This window comes from Macrotis lagotis, chromosome 4 (genome assembly GCF_037893015.1).
Source record: "Macrotis lagotis isolate mMagLag1 chromosome 4, bilby.v1.9.chrom.fasta, whole genome shotgun sequence".
Classification (NCBI taxonomy): domain Eukaryota; kingdom Metazoa; phylum Chordata; class Mammalia; order Peramelemorphia; family Peramelidae; genus Macrotis; species Macrotis lagotis.
This window is the reverse complement of record NC_133661.1, coordinates 58,392,025-58,413,024: the sequence shown is the minus strand read 5'-3', so window position 1 is coordinate 58,413,024 and position 21,000 is coordinate 58,392,025. Positions and strand designations below refer to the sequence as shown.

Here is a 21,000-nt window from a genome sequence, read left to right as displayed (position 1 = left end):
GGAACCAGTTTTTGAGCATTCCTCCACTTCCTCCTGGCTTCCAACCTTTAATTAAGGCTTGTTAAATTCTTCCAAAAAGCTCAGGTCAGTCACAGTAGGAGGAGGTGCCTCTGGGGCCAGGAGGCCCAGCCCAGATTTTCCATTGCTTTCCAAATGAGGCCTCCTGAGAGATCTAGTCATGGGACACATGCCTGGGTAGCAGGACGCAGGTGTCATGTCTTATCTTTGTTGAATTTCTCTTTGGAATATTGGCATCCCTCACAGCCTTTCATTGGGTATTGGGGGATCAGAGTTCCAGGAAACACCCCCATCTTTTGATTGCTTGCCAACCACTGTCTGACCCATGAGATTTTGCTATTAGCCTTAAAACCATGGTGACTCCTCATACTCTCCTTTCTTCCTCATTCTCCTCCCCTTCTACCCCACCTCCCAAAAGAAAATCAATTAAGAAATTAAAATTTCCTCCAAATCACGATTGCTTTAGTTTCTGGGTTTTTAGAGGACATCAATTTACATTTCTCACACTGCACAATCTTGAAATCTTCTAATTCCTGACTCAGCAAGTTGGCTGGAGTTTTTTTAAACCTTTTTGGCCCCACCTTTAGTATTTTGTATGAAATTTTAAAAGCTTTGTTGTCTCTCTAAAGGTCTTGAAAGTTGTGCATTTGCCAACAAGTATTGTTTTCTATCCCAGGCGGCTTTCCAGGTGGCCTTTGACTTAGTTCTATGGGCATATTCTTCATTTTTTTTTTTAATTTAGCTTACCCAGTGGTCCAGAAAGCCCTGCCCATCCAATGGTGAGTGGTCTCAGGCAGGGAAGAGTTCAGTCATTGACTTGCACCAGATATGGGACTAGCCGTGAAAGACCTAGCTAAATTAGTTATAAATTAATAGTTCCAAAGCTAGACTAACAACTTAAGTCTTACCAACTTCCACATCTGACTTTAAGACAAATTGAGCTCATGATGAGGACCAAGGGGTGTATCTATGGGATTCTATAAGAGTTGATGTTCCAAAGGGCAAATCGAAGACATCCACTATTACTTTTCAGTGGGTTAACTACCAGCAAGGTAAGAAATCTCTTAGCTAGTTTGTTTCAACCAGCAACAAGTTCACAGAACATTATAGTTTTCATCTATTGCTGAGATTTTATCTGAACAATCATGTTCAGTTTGGCTACCACATTTTAGGAAGAAATAAGCTAGGGCTTCTTAAGAAGGTAATTGGAATGGTGAGAAGCTTGAAGTTCCCCATGCCATAATAACAGCATTATATGATTTGTAAAGTGCTTTGCATTTATTATCTCATTTTTTAACATGGCAGTGGGGTTAAGTGACTTGCCCAAGGTCACACAGGTAGGTAATTATTAAGTGTCTGAGGTCAGATTTGAACTCAGATCCTCCTGACTCCAGGGCTGGTGCTCTATCCACTGTACCACCTAGATGTCCCTTTATTATCTCATTTGATCCCCAACACCTTTGAGGTGGGCATCACTTTTATTCCCATTTTTAAATGAGGAAATAATAAATTATATATATATATATATATACCTTATAAATAAATATATATTTATATCAAAACTTCATAATGAAATTATGTATAAACTACATATATAATTTACATGTGAACTTTATAAATATACAATTTATATATAAACTTTATAAATTTATAGATTTCTCATATTTATACATAATTTATATATAAACTTTGTAAATATAAGTAAACATTATAGATGAGAGAGGTTAGGTGACTTACCCAGGATCACACTGCTAGTAAGTGTCTAAGGAAGGATTTTAATTTAAGGATTAGTCAAGAGAAATAGAGGTATTGAGATTAGAGATGAGAAGACCTAAAAAGGATCAGAATTTCTATTTTCAAGATTTTGAAGGGCTGTCATATAGAAGAGAGATTAGACTGGTTCATCTGGGCAGAACTAGACTTGCTGAGAGAAAGATGAAAGCTTGATATGTGTTAGATTCCAGACAATTTGAACTGATTAGGAGTGGAATGCACTATGTTGGAAGACAATGGCCTCCCCCTTTTGGAAGGCAGTAGAGGAGGTTGGATGACCACTCAATGGAGATATTGTTAGGTAGGGTTAGACTAGATTGTCTCTGTGGTCCTTTTCACTCTGAGATATCCTGGGTTTATAATTTGCAGAGAGGCAATCTGAGATTTCTAGACTTCAGGAGTTTGAAGGGGAAAATGGTCAACTTGGAAGCCACTATCAAGACCATCAAAAATTAGATAAGCAAGGGATGCTATCATTTTGGGGTTCCAGACAGAAAGATGGAGGTGAACAATGAATTCAAAATAAGGTAAAATCTTTTAGGAAGGTTTACATTAGAATCCTATTATGAAAAAACTGGAAGCTAATCTAGAGAATGTCAAGTCTAAACCCCTTATTTTACAAATGAAGAAGATGATGCCCAGAGAGATTGATCACTTATTCAAGGCCATATAGGTAGTAAGCGTCACAGGTAGGATTTGAACTCAGGTCCTCAGACTCCAATACTAGTGTAGTCTTTCTACTGTACAACATGGAAATGTAAATTCTTGTGGATAATCATTGATTAATGTTCTTTAGAGATGACTAGGTGTTACCATAGTTTATAGATCAGTGGGCCTGGCATCAGAAAGAACTGAATTAAAATTTGACCTCAACCCCTAGCTGTGTGACCTTGACAGTCATTTAATTGCTGACTGCCTCAGTTTCCTCACCTGAAAATGGTGATAATAATAAGATTTACCTCCCAGCATTTTCAGGAAATGAAATGAGATTGTTTTGTCATTTATCCTTTATTCTTGAGGAGGGCTAATGAAATGAGATATTTATAAAAGGGCTTAGCGTATATAGTAGGCTCTTAATAAATTTATCTCATCATGTTTCTATATATGGGTAGCCAGGTGGCACAGTGGATAGAGTGCTGAACTTAGAGTCAGGAAGACCTGAATTCAAATTTGATCTCAGGTACTTGCTTTGTGACCTTAGGTAAGTCACTTAACTCTATTTCAGTTTCCTCATCTATAAAATGAGTTGGAAAAGGAAATGACAAACCACTCCTGTATCTTTTCCAAGGAAAACCCCAAATGGGGTCATGAAGAGTCAGACATAAGTGAAATGACTAAACAATATATGATTACATGATTATATGATTACCATAATTATCATTGGAATAATTTCTATTTATTCTTAGTATAGTATACAACTAAACTTATTTATAATAATATTATTATTATATGTAATTTTATATGATTATTTTCCTCCTTCCTTCATCTCTGCAGAGAATACCTGAATAATAAAGCCTTGGCAAAATCACTTTAACTGCTTCTGAACATCAGTATCGTCATCAGTAAAATGGAGGGAATGGATGAACCCGATAACCTTTAGCTTGGATCAGCTATGGACTTGATCATTCAATCATAAACCCTACTAGAATCACTGTAGATGAATGCATTGCAGGTAGACTGTTCATTATTAAAATGCAATTAAGAGTGGGTTTGATTCAAATGCAGTTACTTGGTGTGAAATCTGCCCTACAAACAAGTTTGAGGTAGAGCACGTAGGTTTTTAGCAATGAATTAAGATGAAAGATTATGAACTGACACAGTCACTGAGTTTAAGCTGCAGAGAAGGACCCAGAATGTGATTTCAAAAGATGAATATGTAAGCAGATTATTCCCAGGAACTGGAACTATATTTTGAGCAATGTAGAAATTTAAGAGCCAACTGCCATATGACTTGTTGCTGTTCATGATATTCATAGTTTCTGGACTATGTTTTAATTTAGTGCCATACTAAAGTTGTTGCCATGGTCTGATTTGTGATATCATACACATTGGGTTATTTTTTCTTCTTCATTAAGTGGTGACCTAGCATCATGAAGACACTTGAATAGAACATTTCCCTGCTCACATTGTTCCCTTTCCTTAGAATAGTCTCCTCTGTCTGGAGGAGAAAATAAATAGGGCATGCTTACTATCTGTGTGATTCTTAGATTTTTGAATCTGTAAGCTGGGGAGAGGTATAACGCTTTATCTTACAGTATTATTGTGAGTATCAAATGATAATATATGCAAAGTATTTTGCAAATTTTAAATCCCTAAAATATAGTTACTGTTTAGTTTTTATTATTGTTTCTCCTATTTCCATTCGGTTCAACTTAAAGGAACCAAGCTGCAACTTAAAGGGCAGCTAAATGGCAAAGTGGATAGAGCACTGAGCTTGGAATTAGGAAGACTTATCTTTCTGAGTTCAATTCAGGCCTCAGATAATTACTAATTGCATGACCCTGGTCAAGTCACTTAAGATTGTTTGCCTCAGTTTCCTCATATGTAAAATGGACTGGAGAAGGAAATGGCAAACCACTACAGTATCTTTGCCAAGAAAAACCCAATGGAGTCACGGAGAATTGGACAGAACTGGAAAATGACTCAATTGTATTCAAACTTGTTTAGCTCCCTTTTTCTCTGGATCCCTTTTATAGAATGTTGGATGCCCATTAACCATGTGCTGATATGATTTATACTTGCTTTTATTTATTATTTCATGTGCATTTGTCTTTTCTCCTTATCTAGATCATAAGCCCCTTGAGGTCAGGAAGCATTAATTATTTTTCTTCTGTATTTCTTATAGTGCCTAGAAATAGAGCTGGGTGCATAGGAGTCAGGAATCCAAGTCTAAAACATACTATGCTTTTCCAAGATTTCAAGATTGTCTTGGCTGCTGCTTTTAAAGAAGTAAAGTTCAAATCCCAATTCTGGCTGGCCAGTCACTTGTGTGGGGGCATTGGAGAGTTAATTCCATTTCTTCTTCTGAAAAATAAAGAATATGCTCTAAACCAGTAATATCAAACTCAAATGGAGATGGAGGCCACTAATCCATATATTGACTTTGTTTTAAAGTGTAACAGTACCTGTTTGATTGTATTTTATTTATTTTATTGAATATTTCCTAATTTACATTTTAATCTGGTTCAGGGTTCATTCAGGAGTGTTGTGAGCTATACCTTTGACACCTATGCACTATGTAACCTTAAAGTTCCTTTTTGGCTCTCCATTTATGATCCTACAACTAGGTGATCTCCGAGCTCCCTTTCATTCTAATGTACCATGAATGATGAATAACTTGTTCCAGCATTCAATGCTGGGAATGTAAGTATAATTGAGAGAACACTGGATTTAGAATCTGAAGACATGGATTAATTTTCTAGAGGACCCCCTAAGAAAGGTCTCAAAATCTTACTCTCTCTCTCTCTCTCTAAATCCTTTGTCATCATTGAAGGATTACTTACATTATTCTCCATGAATCTAAAGGCCTGTGACCATCTTCATGAAGCCCTTACTGATTTCTCCAGTTGTTAGTGCCTCCTCCTCCCCACTTCATTATCCTCTCATCTATTTTATATCTGATTTTTATAGACCTATATCTCTTCATGTGCTTCCCCCAACTAGACTGTAATAAAACAGTGCTTGCCACATGCTGGGCACTTAATACATAAATGCTTGTTGATTTATTGATTGATAGGGGACGTGTTTCAAATGCAAAGTTAGACCTAGAAAACAATGGACTATTGGAACTAGAAGGGACAGAAGAGGTAAAGAGACTTGCCCAAGGTCATGCAGCCAATTAGGTTTACTAGTAGAGTTGGGTCTCAGGAGCTCTGGCCACCTGGCCAGTGAGGAAACATCTTTTCAATCACCCTATACTGAAATCAAAATGTTTTTAGCACCCGTTCTGTATCCATCCTCTTCTCACCTTCAAGGAGATTATGATCTTGTTTGGGAAAGACAAGATTAATACATTTAAAATTATAAAAGAATAGACTTTTAAGTGGAGTATCTTGCTGGAGATTTTAGAGACAGGATTGCTTAGGGTTGGATGCAATTTGCTTCTGAGCTCAAGAATCAATGATTCTGTGACTCCTCAAATAGAAGACTAGAGACTGGGAGGACATCGGGAGTTTAGAGAAGACAGAGGTCACAGAGAGTCAGGGACCAGTGCTCGGGCATCAATAACAGTCATGCTATTAGTTCTTGGGGCAGCTGCCAAGACAAGTGCCTTTGTGAGGATTCTCAACTTTTGGCAGCCAAGCCCCTGCCTGTACTGGACTGTAGTTCATTTGGCTTCTTTGGGAAGTCCAAGTTTCCTATTTCATATGAGCTTTCTGTCATGACTCCCTTGCCTCATATTAATTAGTGGCTGTAATTCTGGGAGGGAGGAGCAGACACTGGAGAGGGAGCCTTGGACCCTGTCCATTATGCTATTGAAAGTCAAAAAACTATATAAACATCTCATGCCTCTTAGGAGTGGCTGAGTGAAATCTTTCTTTCCCTTGCTCAACCCACCTCCTCCACCACCATCTTTCTGCCCCCCCTGTCTCCCACGTAATTTTAAAACAAAAAGACCCAATTAGAGTTGAGCCTGGAGAAAGTCAGAAAAGGTAAAAACCCTAAATCCCAAAGATATTGGTGAATATATAATAATATATTGATTAATAAAGTAGGAAACCTTTGGGGCATTCTTTGAAGTTTGGGTCAGATGAACCAGATTAGAAACTTAACTTTGCTAACCGGTGTGGCTTTGGCCAAGTGACAGTTTCTCTTTACTTCTTCGCAATTGTATTACATGGCTAATGTTTTAGCTCTTAATATCTGGGGCCTAGGTGGGTCATTGAATAGAATAATGAGCCTGCAGTCAGGAAAATCAGAGTTCAAATCCAGCCTCAGACACTTATTAACTATATGATCCTGGGCAAGTCACTTAACTTCTATTTTTGTCTTGATTCATGAGGAAGAAATAGCAACCCACTCCAGTATCTTTGCTGAGAAACAATAGGATCAAGGGAATGGGTTTCATTTTTATTCCCAATTTGGATTAAAATTTACTGGCAAACTATTGTTTTTCCCATTTCAGGACAGATGGACTGTGTCCAATTACAAACAATTCTCCCTTTGCCTATATGGATTGTTCTCCAGACCTCTATATAAAGTGACTTTTTAAAAATGTAATTCAAATTTGCACCTACCCATTTCACTTAGCCTATACAAAAAAGGCATACATAAAATACCTTTACATGAGTCATAAAATGTACTAAAATGCATACATATTAAATACTGTACCATGAAAATGAACAGAATTATGAAATGAAAGATTAAGTTAGTGAAAAAATATACACAGTACCATACAGTAAAGTTAACATAAGGGTGCAGTACATTGCCCTTCCCTCCCCATTGCACCAAGCCTTTATTACTGACAGTTGTCCAACTTTTTTTAATGAAGCTCTTGAGAGCTCTTTACCCCCTCATATATCTGATGATAGCAAGCAATATTATCTTTAACTAGACTGATCTTTTAAAGATTTTGAAGTATTTGGAATTTCAATAAAAGAAAAAAAAATCCACTCAAATGGTAGAATACTTCTCTCAGCTCTTTTGTGGTGATTTTTTTTGGTTTGATCTTAGGTTGGAAAGTTTCCCTTTCTTCTGGGATCTTTGTAGCTAACAGCTCATTCAGATCCTTATTCGGCAGTTCTCCATGAGACTCATCAACTCCTCCACATCATTCTCATCCACCTTTAGCTTCAATTCTTGTGCTAATTTTACAATCTTGTTACTCATATCTTCAAGTGTTTCCATCTTTGTCAATCTATAAAAATCAGGAATGAACTATAGGTACACTTCCCCCCCCAAAAAAACCCTCTTCATACATGTTTTTGTTAGATCTTCCCATGTGTCTCAGAGTACTTTATGTAAAATCCTAATGACATAAAGTGAGAACTTATGCCAAAGGGAAATCCAGTGTCCTTCTTTAAAGCTCAAATAATCTTAGAGAAATGGAGGACATGGTGGTCAGAGATACCTTTCATATAGTAATCACTGATTCATTTCTGTTGAATTGAGAGAGAACACTGGCGCCATTCTGTGTTGCTTGTAAAAAAAGTTAAATAACCTTTGTGTGTTCATCCATAAAATGTGTTAGACAGAATCTTTGATGCCTACTTAATGTCCTTGTAACTACTTTGGGGTTAGTTGAACTTTGCAAAGCTGCCTCTTCTTTAGAAATAGGGATGTAATTCTCATATTATATAAATTGCAAATCAATTTATTTGCAGAATTCTGGTGATGGAAGAAGCCTTAGAGAACATATACTCTAAATCTTCATTTTATAGATTAGAGAAATCAGAGAGGTCAAAGTGATTTTCCTGAGTAACACAGTCAGTGAGTGATAGTCAACTTATAATTAACCATGCTAATTGGAGAAGGATCTAAGAAAACAAATGGTTTAGAAATCATTTTCTACTTGAAGTAGCAATGTATGATAGCACTTCCTTTCCTGCCTCAGGCTTATTAAAAAATTGAGGTTTGGATTACTGTGCTCACATTGGCAGATCTTGGACTGTAAGTGGAGTGAGGTGAGAAACAGAAAGGGCCTTCTCCGGTCCTAGGAGGCAGAACACGTGGATTCTATTCCTATATCACTTAGGGCTTTGTGTGAGTCACTGAAGGGACCTCACCTGTAGAATGAAGAAAGTCACATTTTCCTTTCCAGACAGCAAAGAAGTTTGAATAGAACCATCTTTCAAGGTCTCTTTGAGACTGTTTGTCTGTCTATCTATCTATATCTATCTATCTATCATTTATCTATCTATCTATCTATCTATCTATCTATCTATCTATCTATCTATCTATCTATCTATCTATTTATCTATCCCTTTAGCAAGAATCGAACTTGCTATCTCACTGTTAGGGGGACAGCTGTCTCTTTTTGGCCCATTTCTACCATCTAATAGATGGTACTTCCTAGGCTTTTCCCAATTGACCATAGTTAGCTTGTGACTGACCTTATATTCTCCCTTGAGAATTCTGTTGTTGTTTTTCCTTTAAATTTTTCTCCTGCCCACCAAAGGCCTCCAACATACAGAGCAGCATGGTGCATCATGCCAGTGGTACTTCCTCAAACCCATTTCTTCCTATTTCATCTTTCTGAGCCCTGGAAAGAAATAGCCCATATTATCCTGCTCTGACAGGCCCCAGAGCCCATGGACCTGCTGCTAGGCTTACAGCTCCACTGAGTTTTTAATACCTGCATTAACTCCCTTGTGCAGCAATAAACCATTCTGAGAGTTAGCCTAGTTTGTATTTTTAGAGCATCGACTATCAAATACTCAACTCATAAAGCAGCCTCCTTATGCTCATTTGGGAGGAATTGCCTTGGTGGATGGGAATCATTTTAAATCTTTGAAATTCATTCTCCTCCTTTCTTCCTTCCTTTACTCTTTTTGTCACCTTAGTATATCGTCAGAGTTTCTTTATGAACTGGAGAGAGGAGAGGTTTATGATACTATTTTTCCAGATAGGAGAGAAAAGCATGATAGATTTCTAAATCCTTGAGTCCATTACAGAACTGAGACTAAGACCATGCTCCCATCCAGATAAAGCAGGGGTTCTTGACCTGGGGTCCATTGATAGAACTCAGAAGGTTCATAAAGTTAGATGGGGAAAAATACATCTTTATTTTCACTAACATTCAGAAAATGCCTTTCCTATAATTATGAATGCAGGCCACAAACATGATTCTTTGTAGGGGTCATTGGGTTCTCACAGTCTGCCAAAGAGATCCATGATACAAAAAAAGGTTAAGAAACCCTGAGCAAAGACAACAAAGGGACGTCTTCAGAATAGAAAGAAAAAAATCACAATGTAGTAGTATTGGGAAAGAATGTAGGCCTGGAGGCAGAAGGTCTAGTTCTTACTAGCTTGCTGACTGTGGACAAGCTAATTAAGATATCTTCTCTTTTTTTCCTCATCTGAAAAATGAGAATAGTAATAGTTGTATTATTTATGTCATCTATCATTTGGAGAAAAGGGAGGTTTCTGGTACTTTGCCCAATGGATGGGTCCCTGGCTCTCTGCTGTTCACCATTTTGACCTAGATGACATGCCCATCAAATTTGTAACATTGTAGATGGTAGAAGCTGTCTCCAAAAAGGTTTGATAGCCCAGAACAAGGAACTGAATTTAATTAGATGCTATCAAGTAGGAACAAATATAAAAGTTCTACAAATGGATTCAAAAGTTCAATTTTTCATTTCTCCAAATCGACAAGGATTCACTAAGAGTCCACTTTGTCCAGTGCAGTGCTAGTCTATGGGGATAAAAAGACAAAACAGAATTTAAAAAGTGTTTGGCTTTAAGGTGATTCAGTTTGAATGAAATAGCATTCGGGAAGCCTACTATATAATAAGCATCCTACTATGTGCTACTGGTACAGGACTGGAAACACGAATCCACGTGAAAAGAGTCGGAGAGTTTGAAAAGGCTGAAAACTCCTAATGAGTTAATCATTGACATAACACTTTGAAAGTTAATCTAATTGGCATTAAGTAGGGTGGAAGGTCTAGAATGAGGGAAGTGATCTCCCTGCTGGACTCTGCCCTCATCAGCCATCTGGAGTATTGTTCAGGTCTGGGCCCTACATTTTAGGAAGGACATTGACTGGTTGGAACACATCCAATGGTGAAGACTGGAAAGCAGGCCATAAAAGTACCGCATGAGGGAAACAGGCATATTTAGCCTGTGAAAGAAGAATTTTTTTTCTTTTTTGGTGGGGGACATAATAGAAACCTCATATAGAAAGTAAGATTAGAATTAATAATAATAGCTAGCATTTATATAATACTTTCAGGTTTGTGAAACTCTTTGTATTATCTCATTTTATCTTCACTACAGTCCTCTTCTAGAAGTGCTATTATTATTTCCATTTTATAGGCAGCAAATCTGAGACCAAGAGAAGGAAAATGACTTGCCCAAGGTCACAATCTGCTAACTATCTGAAGAGACCCTTTAAAAAAATTTTTTTTGCAAGGCAAATGGGGGTTAAGTAGCCTGCCTAAGGCCTCACAGCTAGGTAATTATTAAGTGTCTGAGACCAGATTTGAACCCACGTACTCCTGACTCCAGGGCCGATGCTTTATCCACTGTGCCACCTAGCCACCCCTGAAGAGGCCCTTCTGACTCTGTCTAACACTCTACCCACCATCTACCTCCCTGCCTCTAACAACAGACTCACTTGGCTCTGTCCCACAGGACAAATCCACAGGTAGAAGTTACTGGGAAGCAGATTAATATTCTGTTGTCAGTTTGAGGTATCCAAAAGGCTGCTTCAGGAGGGAGGGGATTCCCACCCCTGGGGAGGTCCTCAAGCAAATGTTGGAAGTCTGGGAGGTTGAAAGAGCCTGTGTTCAGATGCAGGTGGACCCTGTAGCCCAGCCACTGTGGGGCTTTGGGAGTCTGGGATGCTAGCTGGGCTCAGCCAAGCACCTGCTTCCCTTGCAAGTCATCCCAGGAGATCTCCGATACCTTGGATGTGTGTTGGAATGTTGCTTCCCCACACTCCTGGGTCCTCATCATGGGCTTAGCTTGGCTTCCATTTTATTTTCATGCTTGGGCTGTCCTAACTTTGAAAGCATAATCCCATGGGCCAAGAGGAGAGTTCAGAAACCCCTAAAGACAGATTATGTTCCCTTAAAAGATTGATGGGAGCAACTTTCTGGTGAATGGACCAGGATGGGATTCTTTGCAGCCCTCAGCTCAGCAAGAGACCAATTAAATTTCTCAATCACAATTTGTCAGTCAGTTAACAAATATTTATTTTGAAATTAGGATGCACCGATCACTGTGGCATGTGTTGAAGATACAAATAAAGGCATAAATCCTGTTCCTACCTTCAGGGATCTCACCTTCTAGACAGAGAGATGCAGGTAAAATAAAGATCATGGAGAATAGGTGGAAGGTCACCTTTGTGAGCATGGAACTAATAGCTAAAGGGACAGAGAAAGACTTTTCTGATTTGAATTGAGCCTTGAAGGAAGCTAGCAAATTAAGAGTTTGCTTTTGAGGTTTGTTTACCTAGGCTGAGCAGATGCATATTATAGTGTTGGATACTTCCTATTAGGGTGTTCTGGGCACCTTATACTTCCAGAGATGAGGTGACTGAGAATATGATATAGGCAAGTGAAGAAAATTTGAATCCTCCCTCTGCCACGGTGTACCTCTGTGGCCATGGGCAAGTCACTTAATCTCTATAGAAGGGCCTCAGTTTCCTCAAATGTAAAATTGAAGGGTTGGATAAGTGATTTCTAAGGTCCCTTCTAGCTCTAATTCTGTGATTCTAAGTCTTTTCAAACATAATCATCTGTGAACACAGTAGAAAGTAAGCTCTTTGAAGAGAAGAATGCTTCTATATAGTAGGTATTTAATAAATGTTTGTTGAATTGAATTGAAATGACCATCACTTGTATAACCTGGATTAAGGAGATTCAGAGGGATGCCATTTAGCATTCTGCACACAGATACTTATACTCATTCGGTCTTGGACAATCATTCCTCATAGGGACATTTGGTATTAAGAAGACTGATGGGAAAAGTTCATCATGACTTCTCCTCATGTATAACATACCAGCTAACACTGCCAATTACAAATATATCCTAATTTGGTTTATTGGTCAATTTGTACACTTTCCACATGCTGTTTGCTATGAATAGAAGTAGACTCTTTGCATTAGAATTCTTGTAGAAGGTTAAACTTGCTTTTTTTCCCAACATGTTGTGTCCTGATGGTTGGAAATAGAATGGCAAGGTAAAGAGCCATCTAACTTAGCTTTGACAGGAGCCTTGGAGGGAAACATCACCTCTCTGGCTTGAAATAATGTAGAGGGAACATGGTGCTGGGGGAGGGGAAGTTTTTGTGAAATGATTTTTAATAATCATAATAGCAGCAACAATAATAATGAGAGCATTATATGGCCCTTCAAGGTTTGTGAAGTGCTTTATACCCCTTCTTATCCTTTCAACAACTCTGTATTATCTCCACTTTAGAGGTAAGTAAACTAGGGTTGTGAAAGGTGAGGTAACTTGCTCAGGGTCACATATTTACTAAGTGTTTGAAGCAGGTTTAAACTCTGGAGTCCCTGACTTAAAGCCTTATGAAGAAGGGATTTAAAAAAACCCTATGGAGATAGAAATGGGACTAAGAAGTGGAAAGGGACCTATCTGTCTAGGGCAGCTATGTGGCTCAGTGGCTAGAGTGCCTACTTTAGGGCCAGGAAGTCCTGAGCTCAAATCTAACCTCAGACACTTTTACTAGCTGTGTGATCCTGGACAAGTCACTTCACCCTGTTTGCCTCAATTTCTTCATCTGTAAAATGGACTGGAGATGGAAATGGCAAGGCACTCTATTTTTGCCAAGAAATCCCCCAAATGAGAGTCACTTGGATATGACTAAAACAACTCAACAACAGTAGCATCTACCTATCTCATCTGGTTGTTAATTCTGGGTTTGACATGTGCTTGTTGAGTAACCTTAAGCAAGTCAAATGATTTCTTTGGGATTAATTGTAAAATAGGTATAATAATATCTGCCTATTTTGAAAATTCAAATTTAGTACATAATTCTTTTTAAAAAATTAAAATATTGTTTTTATATCACCTACATTTCCCAACATATCTCTCCTCCATCTCCCTCCCCCAAAGAACCATCCCTTAAAACAAGGAAGTGTTTAAAAAGATTCAACAAAATGAATGGGCACATGAACCAAGTCAAACATTACATGGTGTGTTGAGCATACAAAGTTCCTCACCTTTGCAAAGAAGGGAGGAAGGTTCTTTTAGGATCAAGCTTGGTCATTATAATTTTACCACATTCAGTTTTGATTGGTTTTACTACAAACAGGGCACATTGCTGAGTTTAGTGGTTCACACTTATAATCCCTGCACCTTAAGAAGGAATTTGGTAGACTGAGATTTAAAGTTCTAAGGTAGCCTACAGCAAGATGTTTGGACATTGGAAGCAAGGGAAGTATGAAGGTGATGAGTCTAGGACTGGGGAAGAAGAAACAAGGCTAGGTCAGGAGGGGAGGTCAGAAATAGAGTTGGTGAAAAGTCCTGAACTGGTCATCAGTGGGATCTGGGTGGCCTAAAGAAACCAAGTATCAAAAAATAAGCAAATGACCAAAAACTAAACTGCAAATAAAACCCCCCAACATAAAAGTTCAGTAAAGTCAACAGGTAATATTAAGAGCCTAGTATGTCCCAGGGCTTGTGTTGAGTGATGCTGATTCAAAGAATGACAAAAAGATGGCCTCTGCCCTCAAATGCTTACAGTCTAATGGGAGAGACAACACATAAACTTCTAAGAACAAACAAGATATAAACAGGATAAACTGAAGATAATTATAGAGGGTGGGGATTCAGAAAGGCTTTATGCAGATGGGATTATAGCAGGAAACCACCATTTCTTGAATACCTTGTCTATATGAGGTACATAATTAGGTAATAGATGTCAAAGTGCTTTGAAAATATGAAGTACAATGAAAATGTCTATTCTTATTGTTTCTTTATCATGTCGATCATGAATATATCCTGTGCCTTTTGTAGGCAGAAGGAACAGAAATCTTCCATGAAAGCAAAGATTCACTTTCTCTTTTGGAATTCGGAAAAAACGTGTCAGAAAATTGTTGCTTTCAGCCTGTTGCTCATCTGTCTCTTCCTAAAGGTCAATGATCAATGCTAAAATGGGGCTTCAGGCACCCAGCCCTCTTTGACAGTCTAAAGCCCAGATGTATGATCTTTGGGAAAACTGCACACACACACACACACACACACACACACACACACACACAAACACATATACAAACACAAACTTGAGAGGGGAGTTATTTGATCTAGATGCGGAACTGCTTTAATGGATTACTGCTTAGGGTCTCATTTGTTTCTCCATTTCACAAAGAGGTGGAAAATATTTTAAGTAGGCACGCTCTTAAGCATTAGTTTTATGGCCTCTTCTTGTAATGGAATATGTAGGGTAAGAACATTTCTCAAGACAGCAGCACCACACTGGGGGCTTCATTGCCTCTTCCTGCTATAGAGAGAGATTCTGCATCTGTGGCAGAACCCAAACCTTTTGGAGGTAGGAATGAATCCCTTTGGATTGCAGGGAGCCTGGCAAACCATCTGTTTGCCCATAGGCTGCACTGGTTTTCTTACTGATCTAGATATTTTGTGGCTTTGGAGATAGGACTTTGCAACTGTGTTGAGGCTTTCATAGGTATCTTGTACTGTTATCACTCCTTGACCCCATCAGTCCCTTTCTTCATATACAAATCATAGAATCCTAGATCAAGAGCTGCAAGGTTCTTCATTCTCCATCCATTCCTCATTTTATACCTGAGGAAGTTAAAGACTTACCTTCAAGAACTCTTATTAAATTATTTTTTCATTTTATTTTTCCAATGACATGTTATGAAAGTTTTTCCATATTCATCCACATGCCTGTGCATATTTTTAAATTACATCATTTCCTTCCCCCCTCCCTTCCCCCCATGCCCCCCAGAGGTGAAGAGTAAGGTGAATTATTGTGCATACACATTTGTGTTTAAGATGTTTACAGGGGGTGGCTAGGTGGTGTAGTGGATAAAGCACCGGCCTTGGAGTCAGGAGTACCTGGGTTCAAATCTGGTCTCAGACACTTAATAATTACCCAGCTGTGTGGCCTTGGGCAAGCCACTTAACCCCTTTTGCCTTGCAAAAACCTAAAAAAAAAAGATGTTTACAGATCAGTTGTTTTCAGTAGGAGGAATTAGGATTAAGGGAAAAGAAAGAAAACCTTGAGATAGGAAAGAAATACATAAGAGAAATTTTTAAAAAGTGAATGTAGTGTTCATTCAGATTCTGTAGTTTTTGTTTTGTTTTGTTTTGTTTTTCTTCCTCTAGATGGGAATAGCATTGTCCATAGCTGGGCTCCTTTGATTTTCCTAGCTCTCCAGAACTTTCTATTCAACTTTTCCATCAAACCTTTAGGGTTCAGTTTTTGAAATCCTATCCCCTCCTCATCCATGAAACTCCTTCTATGACCACTGAAGCCCACATTGAGTACCCCCTGTATTCTGGAGCTCACACAGCACAGCAGACCTGGGTTCAAGTTATCTATATCATCTTAAGTAAGTCAGGTGTTTTAGAGGTAAAAGGATCTCTAGAGTCCCATCCCCTAAATCTATGATTTTATTGGCCTTGATTGACCAGGAAGGTCTCTGAGGATCAAGACTGAGTTTTGTATTTTTGGGGGATGGGCAAATTTGTACAGTAATCAGGAGTGAAGGGGCATTCAATGCATAATAGTTGATCATGAATTCAGCAGGATCTTCCTGCCTTCCCCAGGTGACTCAAAGGGTGAGGTCTGGACCTGGCTCTGGTCCAGAGAATTTTGTGGGAAGATATATTTTCTCCCCAGTGTAAAGATGTCTGTGGATCAATGAAGATAGGAAAAAACAGTCTGTCCTTAGCTTATCTTTTGTATCAATGACTTGTTTGAACACTGACTTGGGTTGGAATCGCCCTTTCAGAAGACCACACCAGATTTGCCTGGTATTTAAGGTCAGGAAGGTCTAAACCTCAGCTACTCAAAGACTACAGAATCCTAGGGCATGCTCTTCACCTTGGTTTATTTTTTCCAGAGGAAATAACATTACCTTGTACTAAAAGCACTAAGGACTAAAAGCTAAATGACGAGAAGGGGGAAATGGAATGACTTGAATGTTTTTACTCGCTCTGACCTAGTTTTCATAACTGTAGAGCAATGAATGGAAGAAGTAATTGTGATGCTGCACAGAAATCCCTGCTATAATGAACTTGGACTGCATTCTTGAGCTTCTTTCAGAGTGTGGGCTTCAGGGCCAATGGTATTTAATGGAAGGGCTCTTAGCGTCTGGGTTAGCAGAAGTGGGGGGAGCAGGTTAAGAAGGGGAGCAATGGGCAGTCTCCCAGGGATGACAGCCTGTCTATGTTGCTTCCTTGGATGAATGGTGCAGCAGTGTTGGGTTCCAGTGCCTGTTGCCTCAGGTAATCTTCCTGTAATTTAAGTCTGAATCTAGCCAGAGGCAAGAAATGATGACTTAGGGGAAGACACTGTTAATTTTTTAGTAACCTGTCAAATTTCAGTGAGGTGGGAAGAGAAAATGATGCCCTGGCTTCCTAGGGAAAGCAAAGACTTTCTAAATAGGGTAGACTGGGAATTGGGGCAAAGACGTTGAGACAAAGATGACTAAGATTCTTCTGTGGTGTCTTACTATGATCATTCCCTCTTTAATTCCTTCACTAACCACCCCCTTCCATCCCCTATAGTTGATCTGTTACTAAACCTTGCTCATCTGTTGCTACAATCTTAGTTCCATCCAACCCATTCTCTTTTCTGATGTCTTCTCCCTCTTTCCTCTCTCTCTCTCTCCCACCCAAAGTTCAGACCTTCATGACTTCCCACTTGGGTAACTTCCATAGATGCTTTATTAATCACTCTTCCCTCCTTCCAGTCTCTCTTATTTCCAGGGACAGGACAGACTTTTTTTCCATAGGCTGTTGAAGTAGTCTTCTGAAAGTACCTTACTCATTGTTCCCCATAGATAATACAATTCCCTGAGCTTATGCCTTTGTGAAGGTTTTCCTCTTTCTTCTGGAATCTTCTCCCTCCTCACCTCCACCTTTTGGAATCCTTGACTCTTTCAGACAACTAATACCGAAGGCCCTTTAGGGATTAGTACTCTCTCCCTTATTTTGAATGTGTTCTACATGTGATTTATGTTGATTTATCTGTGTACATATTTTATCTTCATCTCTTCTTCCCTCTCCTCATTCTGCCCAGTTAGTTTAAGCTCCATGAGAGCAATAACTATTTAGCTTTTGTGATTTCATTTTCAGAAAGTCCCTTGCATATCAAAGGTGTTTGATAGATGCTTAATTGATATTAATTAAATAATAAACAAGAAGACTCTCTTTTTTAAATCACAAAGGGTCTAATTAAATCTTGCACATAGGGTTAAGTTTGATGTATAAACATAAAAAGTAATATTTGATAATTGAGTGTTCCTTCTAAGTCATCAATTGATTGGATTAATGAAGTCAGGAGAACTGGGCTCCCATGTCTGCTCCACTATTTGTGACCTTGGACAAATTGATCAATTTGTCCAATTCAATTAAACAAATATTTCTTAAGCACCGTTTATAGACTATGGGAACAAAATAATACATAGTTTCTGCTCTTAATAGGAAACTATGTTTCTACTCTTAAAGGACCTTATAAATTTAATAGAGAATATACAATATATATAAAAAAATCTTCAAATAAGTTGAAGTATAGTAAAGGCAGAGAGATGATCCAAACAGTATAAAGAGGGTGAGGAGTAGTGTCAATTATGGAAGACTCCAATGTAAATGTAGACTCTGTGCTGAAATTTGAGGCAGAAGAATGTTTTTAATATGAAATTCCAGGTGAGTGAAAAAAGACATAGGGCAAAAATGGTAGGGAGAAATCAGAGAATGAGTACTCTAAACTTGGTTGGAGTTGGGAGAGACAAGTGAGATGCATGGGAGATTTGTTGGAATTGGATTCCTGCAGGCCCTTCTTCAACACTGAGATGTACAGTTGTTATTCATTAACCAGGAGGGAGCAGCTGAAGATCTGTCAACAGCAGAATGACATAGGCAGACTTGAGCATTAGGAATATTATTTGGGTGGCTTTGTGCAGGATGCATTAGAGAAGGAATGAGAGAAGATTGTTTTAGTGAAAGTTAGCAAGGAGGAGATGAACTCCAGAAAGGATGGACTTTTGGAAGTAGCATCTTTTCTTCAAACCTCAATTTCCTCATTTTAAAAAACAGGTCTGGTGATACTTGCCCTGTTTGTCTAACAAAATTGTTCAAGACTCAGGCCATTGTCTATGAAAGCAGCTTGAAAAGGGTAAGAAACCCAATAGATAGAAGCCATGGTTGTCATTGTTTACCTTAAGCCTTAGCCTGATTTATAAATTAGAAAAGTGTCAGAGAGAAAGTTGAGAGACTTGGTGTCTCTGGACATTAGTCATTTTAGCCAAGTTTTCAATGAAGGGCCCTAAATGTCAGTATTTCCTTACTGCAAGAAAATCAATGACTAGGACAAATTACATTTCATAGAGTTCAGACTTGAAAAACAGACATATTGGGATCCTGAGAAGCCTGCTCCTGTTTCTGTTTTTCCTGAACATATAGCTGTTCTTGACAGTTATTAATTTTAGGACTGAAAAAGAGAATATTAGCTTTGGAGGGAAGGTAAGCTGTGAAATTCTGACTATATCTTTCAAAATAATTTGGATAGGGATATAGGAAAAAAAACAGTATGATACACAGAAAAAATCTGTGATAAATTTTTAGTATAGGAGGGGCATATAACCAAGGGTGAACTCAAAAGAATGGCATGAATATGGAAGAGTTGTAAGACCCAAATCCAAAAATAGCTGAGGTTTGCAAAATATTTCAGAAAATGAAAAAAGGTTTTTTTTTTCCTTTTTGGGCAGAGGGTTATACATTCTAAAAGTTATGTTCATAATAAGGACAAGGAAGGGGCAGGACTACTGCTTGGGAAAGATTTTATAATATTAATATGTGGCAAAGAAGACAATTACTCGATTCCTGTTTTACTTCATTTTTTCCACCAAGAAAACTGAATTTTAAATGTGAAAAGATAGAATAGGTACTAAGAAATAATTGGAGTCTGAACTGTGAGAAAAGATAATTAGAAAAAACCTAACTACTTTATATAACTCTAGATCTCCAGGATGATCCTGAATACACCCCAGGGAGCCAAAAGGACAAGCCATTTTATTGTAAAACCATTTTCTATTATCTTTAAGAAGTCATGGAACTTTGAAATGATACTAAAATAATAGATACAGAAAATTCTGGATTTTTAAAGTAGGAAATATGTTTCAGAATTAATTTTAAAATGGATTATTAAGCATATTTCATAAGTAAATGGTTGATCATTAAAAGTCAACACAGATTCAGTAATAATAATAATTTACACCATGCTTTAAGGTTTCTGAAATACATGATGGGCATTACTTCATTTCTCTTACCTTAGGAGAAATGCCCAATTCATTTGTATGACTTAAAAAATCATTTTATCTCTTTGGTCTTCAGTTTCCCTATCTACAAAATGAATGCCAGATGAGATGATCTTTTAGGTTCTTTGGATGGTATGATTCTAGATCTGTCTGTCTGTCTCTCTCAGAGAGTAATTAGATAAGAGAACTATAGCAAACTGACCTTGGAGTGAGAAAAACATGTTCCCATCCCTTTTCTCATCCCTTTTCTATCATATCTGTATGATCATAGTCAAGTTATTTAACTTTTCTGAATCTCAGGAGAGTCTCTAAGATTGTAAATTATTGATGAGGTCATTGAATCAGTGAAGGGAATTCTCACCATCAGAATCATAGGTTCTTGACATAACAGTGTGCTAGATAGGTTGATAATGAGAATATTATAGTCACAATATATTTATGAAAGTGTTATGAAGAAAGAGACTTCAAAAAGATTTTTTTTAAAAAAACCCTTAGTTGGGGCAGTTAGATAGCATAGTGGATAGAGCACTGGTCCTAGAGTTAGGAAAACCTGAGTTCAAATTTAGACCTGACATTTGATACTTACTAGCTGTGTGATCCTGGGCAAGTAACTTAATTTTGATTCCTTTAAATATATTCCTAGCAAGGGTGGCTAGGTGGCGCAGTGGATAGAGCACCGGCCCTGGAGTCAGGAGTACCCGAGTTCAAATCCGGTCTCAGACACTTAATAATTACCTAGCTGTGTGGCCTTGGGCAAGCCACTTAACCCCATTGCCTTGCAAAAATTAAAAAAAAAATTTCCTAGCAAGCATTTCAAAAATTCCTACCTAGTACAGGTAGTGTACTGGGTACTTTGGATACAAAGAATTAAATGACACATATTGCCAGAGAGTTTACATTCCAATGGGGGGAGACCACCAGTTTTTGCATTGTCTTGAGGTAATGAGGAAGTTTCTTCTCAGTAGAAACTTTGTAGGCAACTCTTTCAATTGTTAGACAGTAGATAGTTCCCTTGTATTGAATCTACCACCCTATATTAGATTTAGTTCTGCCCCCTAGAACCTCATAGAAT

The 21,000-nt window shown here is 38.1% G+C and overlaps 1 long non-coding RNA gene across 1 annotated transcript in view; it reads left to right on the top strand.

Moving 5' to 3' along the window:
* Positions 1-16,616, top strand: part of LOC141520944 (uncharacterized) — an 88,105-nt gene extending 71,489 nt beyond the window's left edge. The window contains exon 2 of the long non-coding RNA XR_012477803.1: positions 3,286-16,616. This is a non-coding gene — a long non-coding RNA (uncharacterized LOC141520944). The remainder of the gene's footprint in view (positions 1-3,285) is intronic.
* Positions 16,617-21,000: the final 4,384 nt, after the last annotated feature.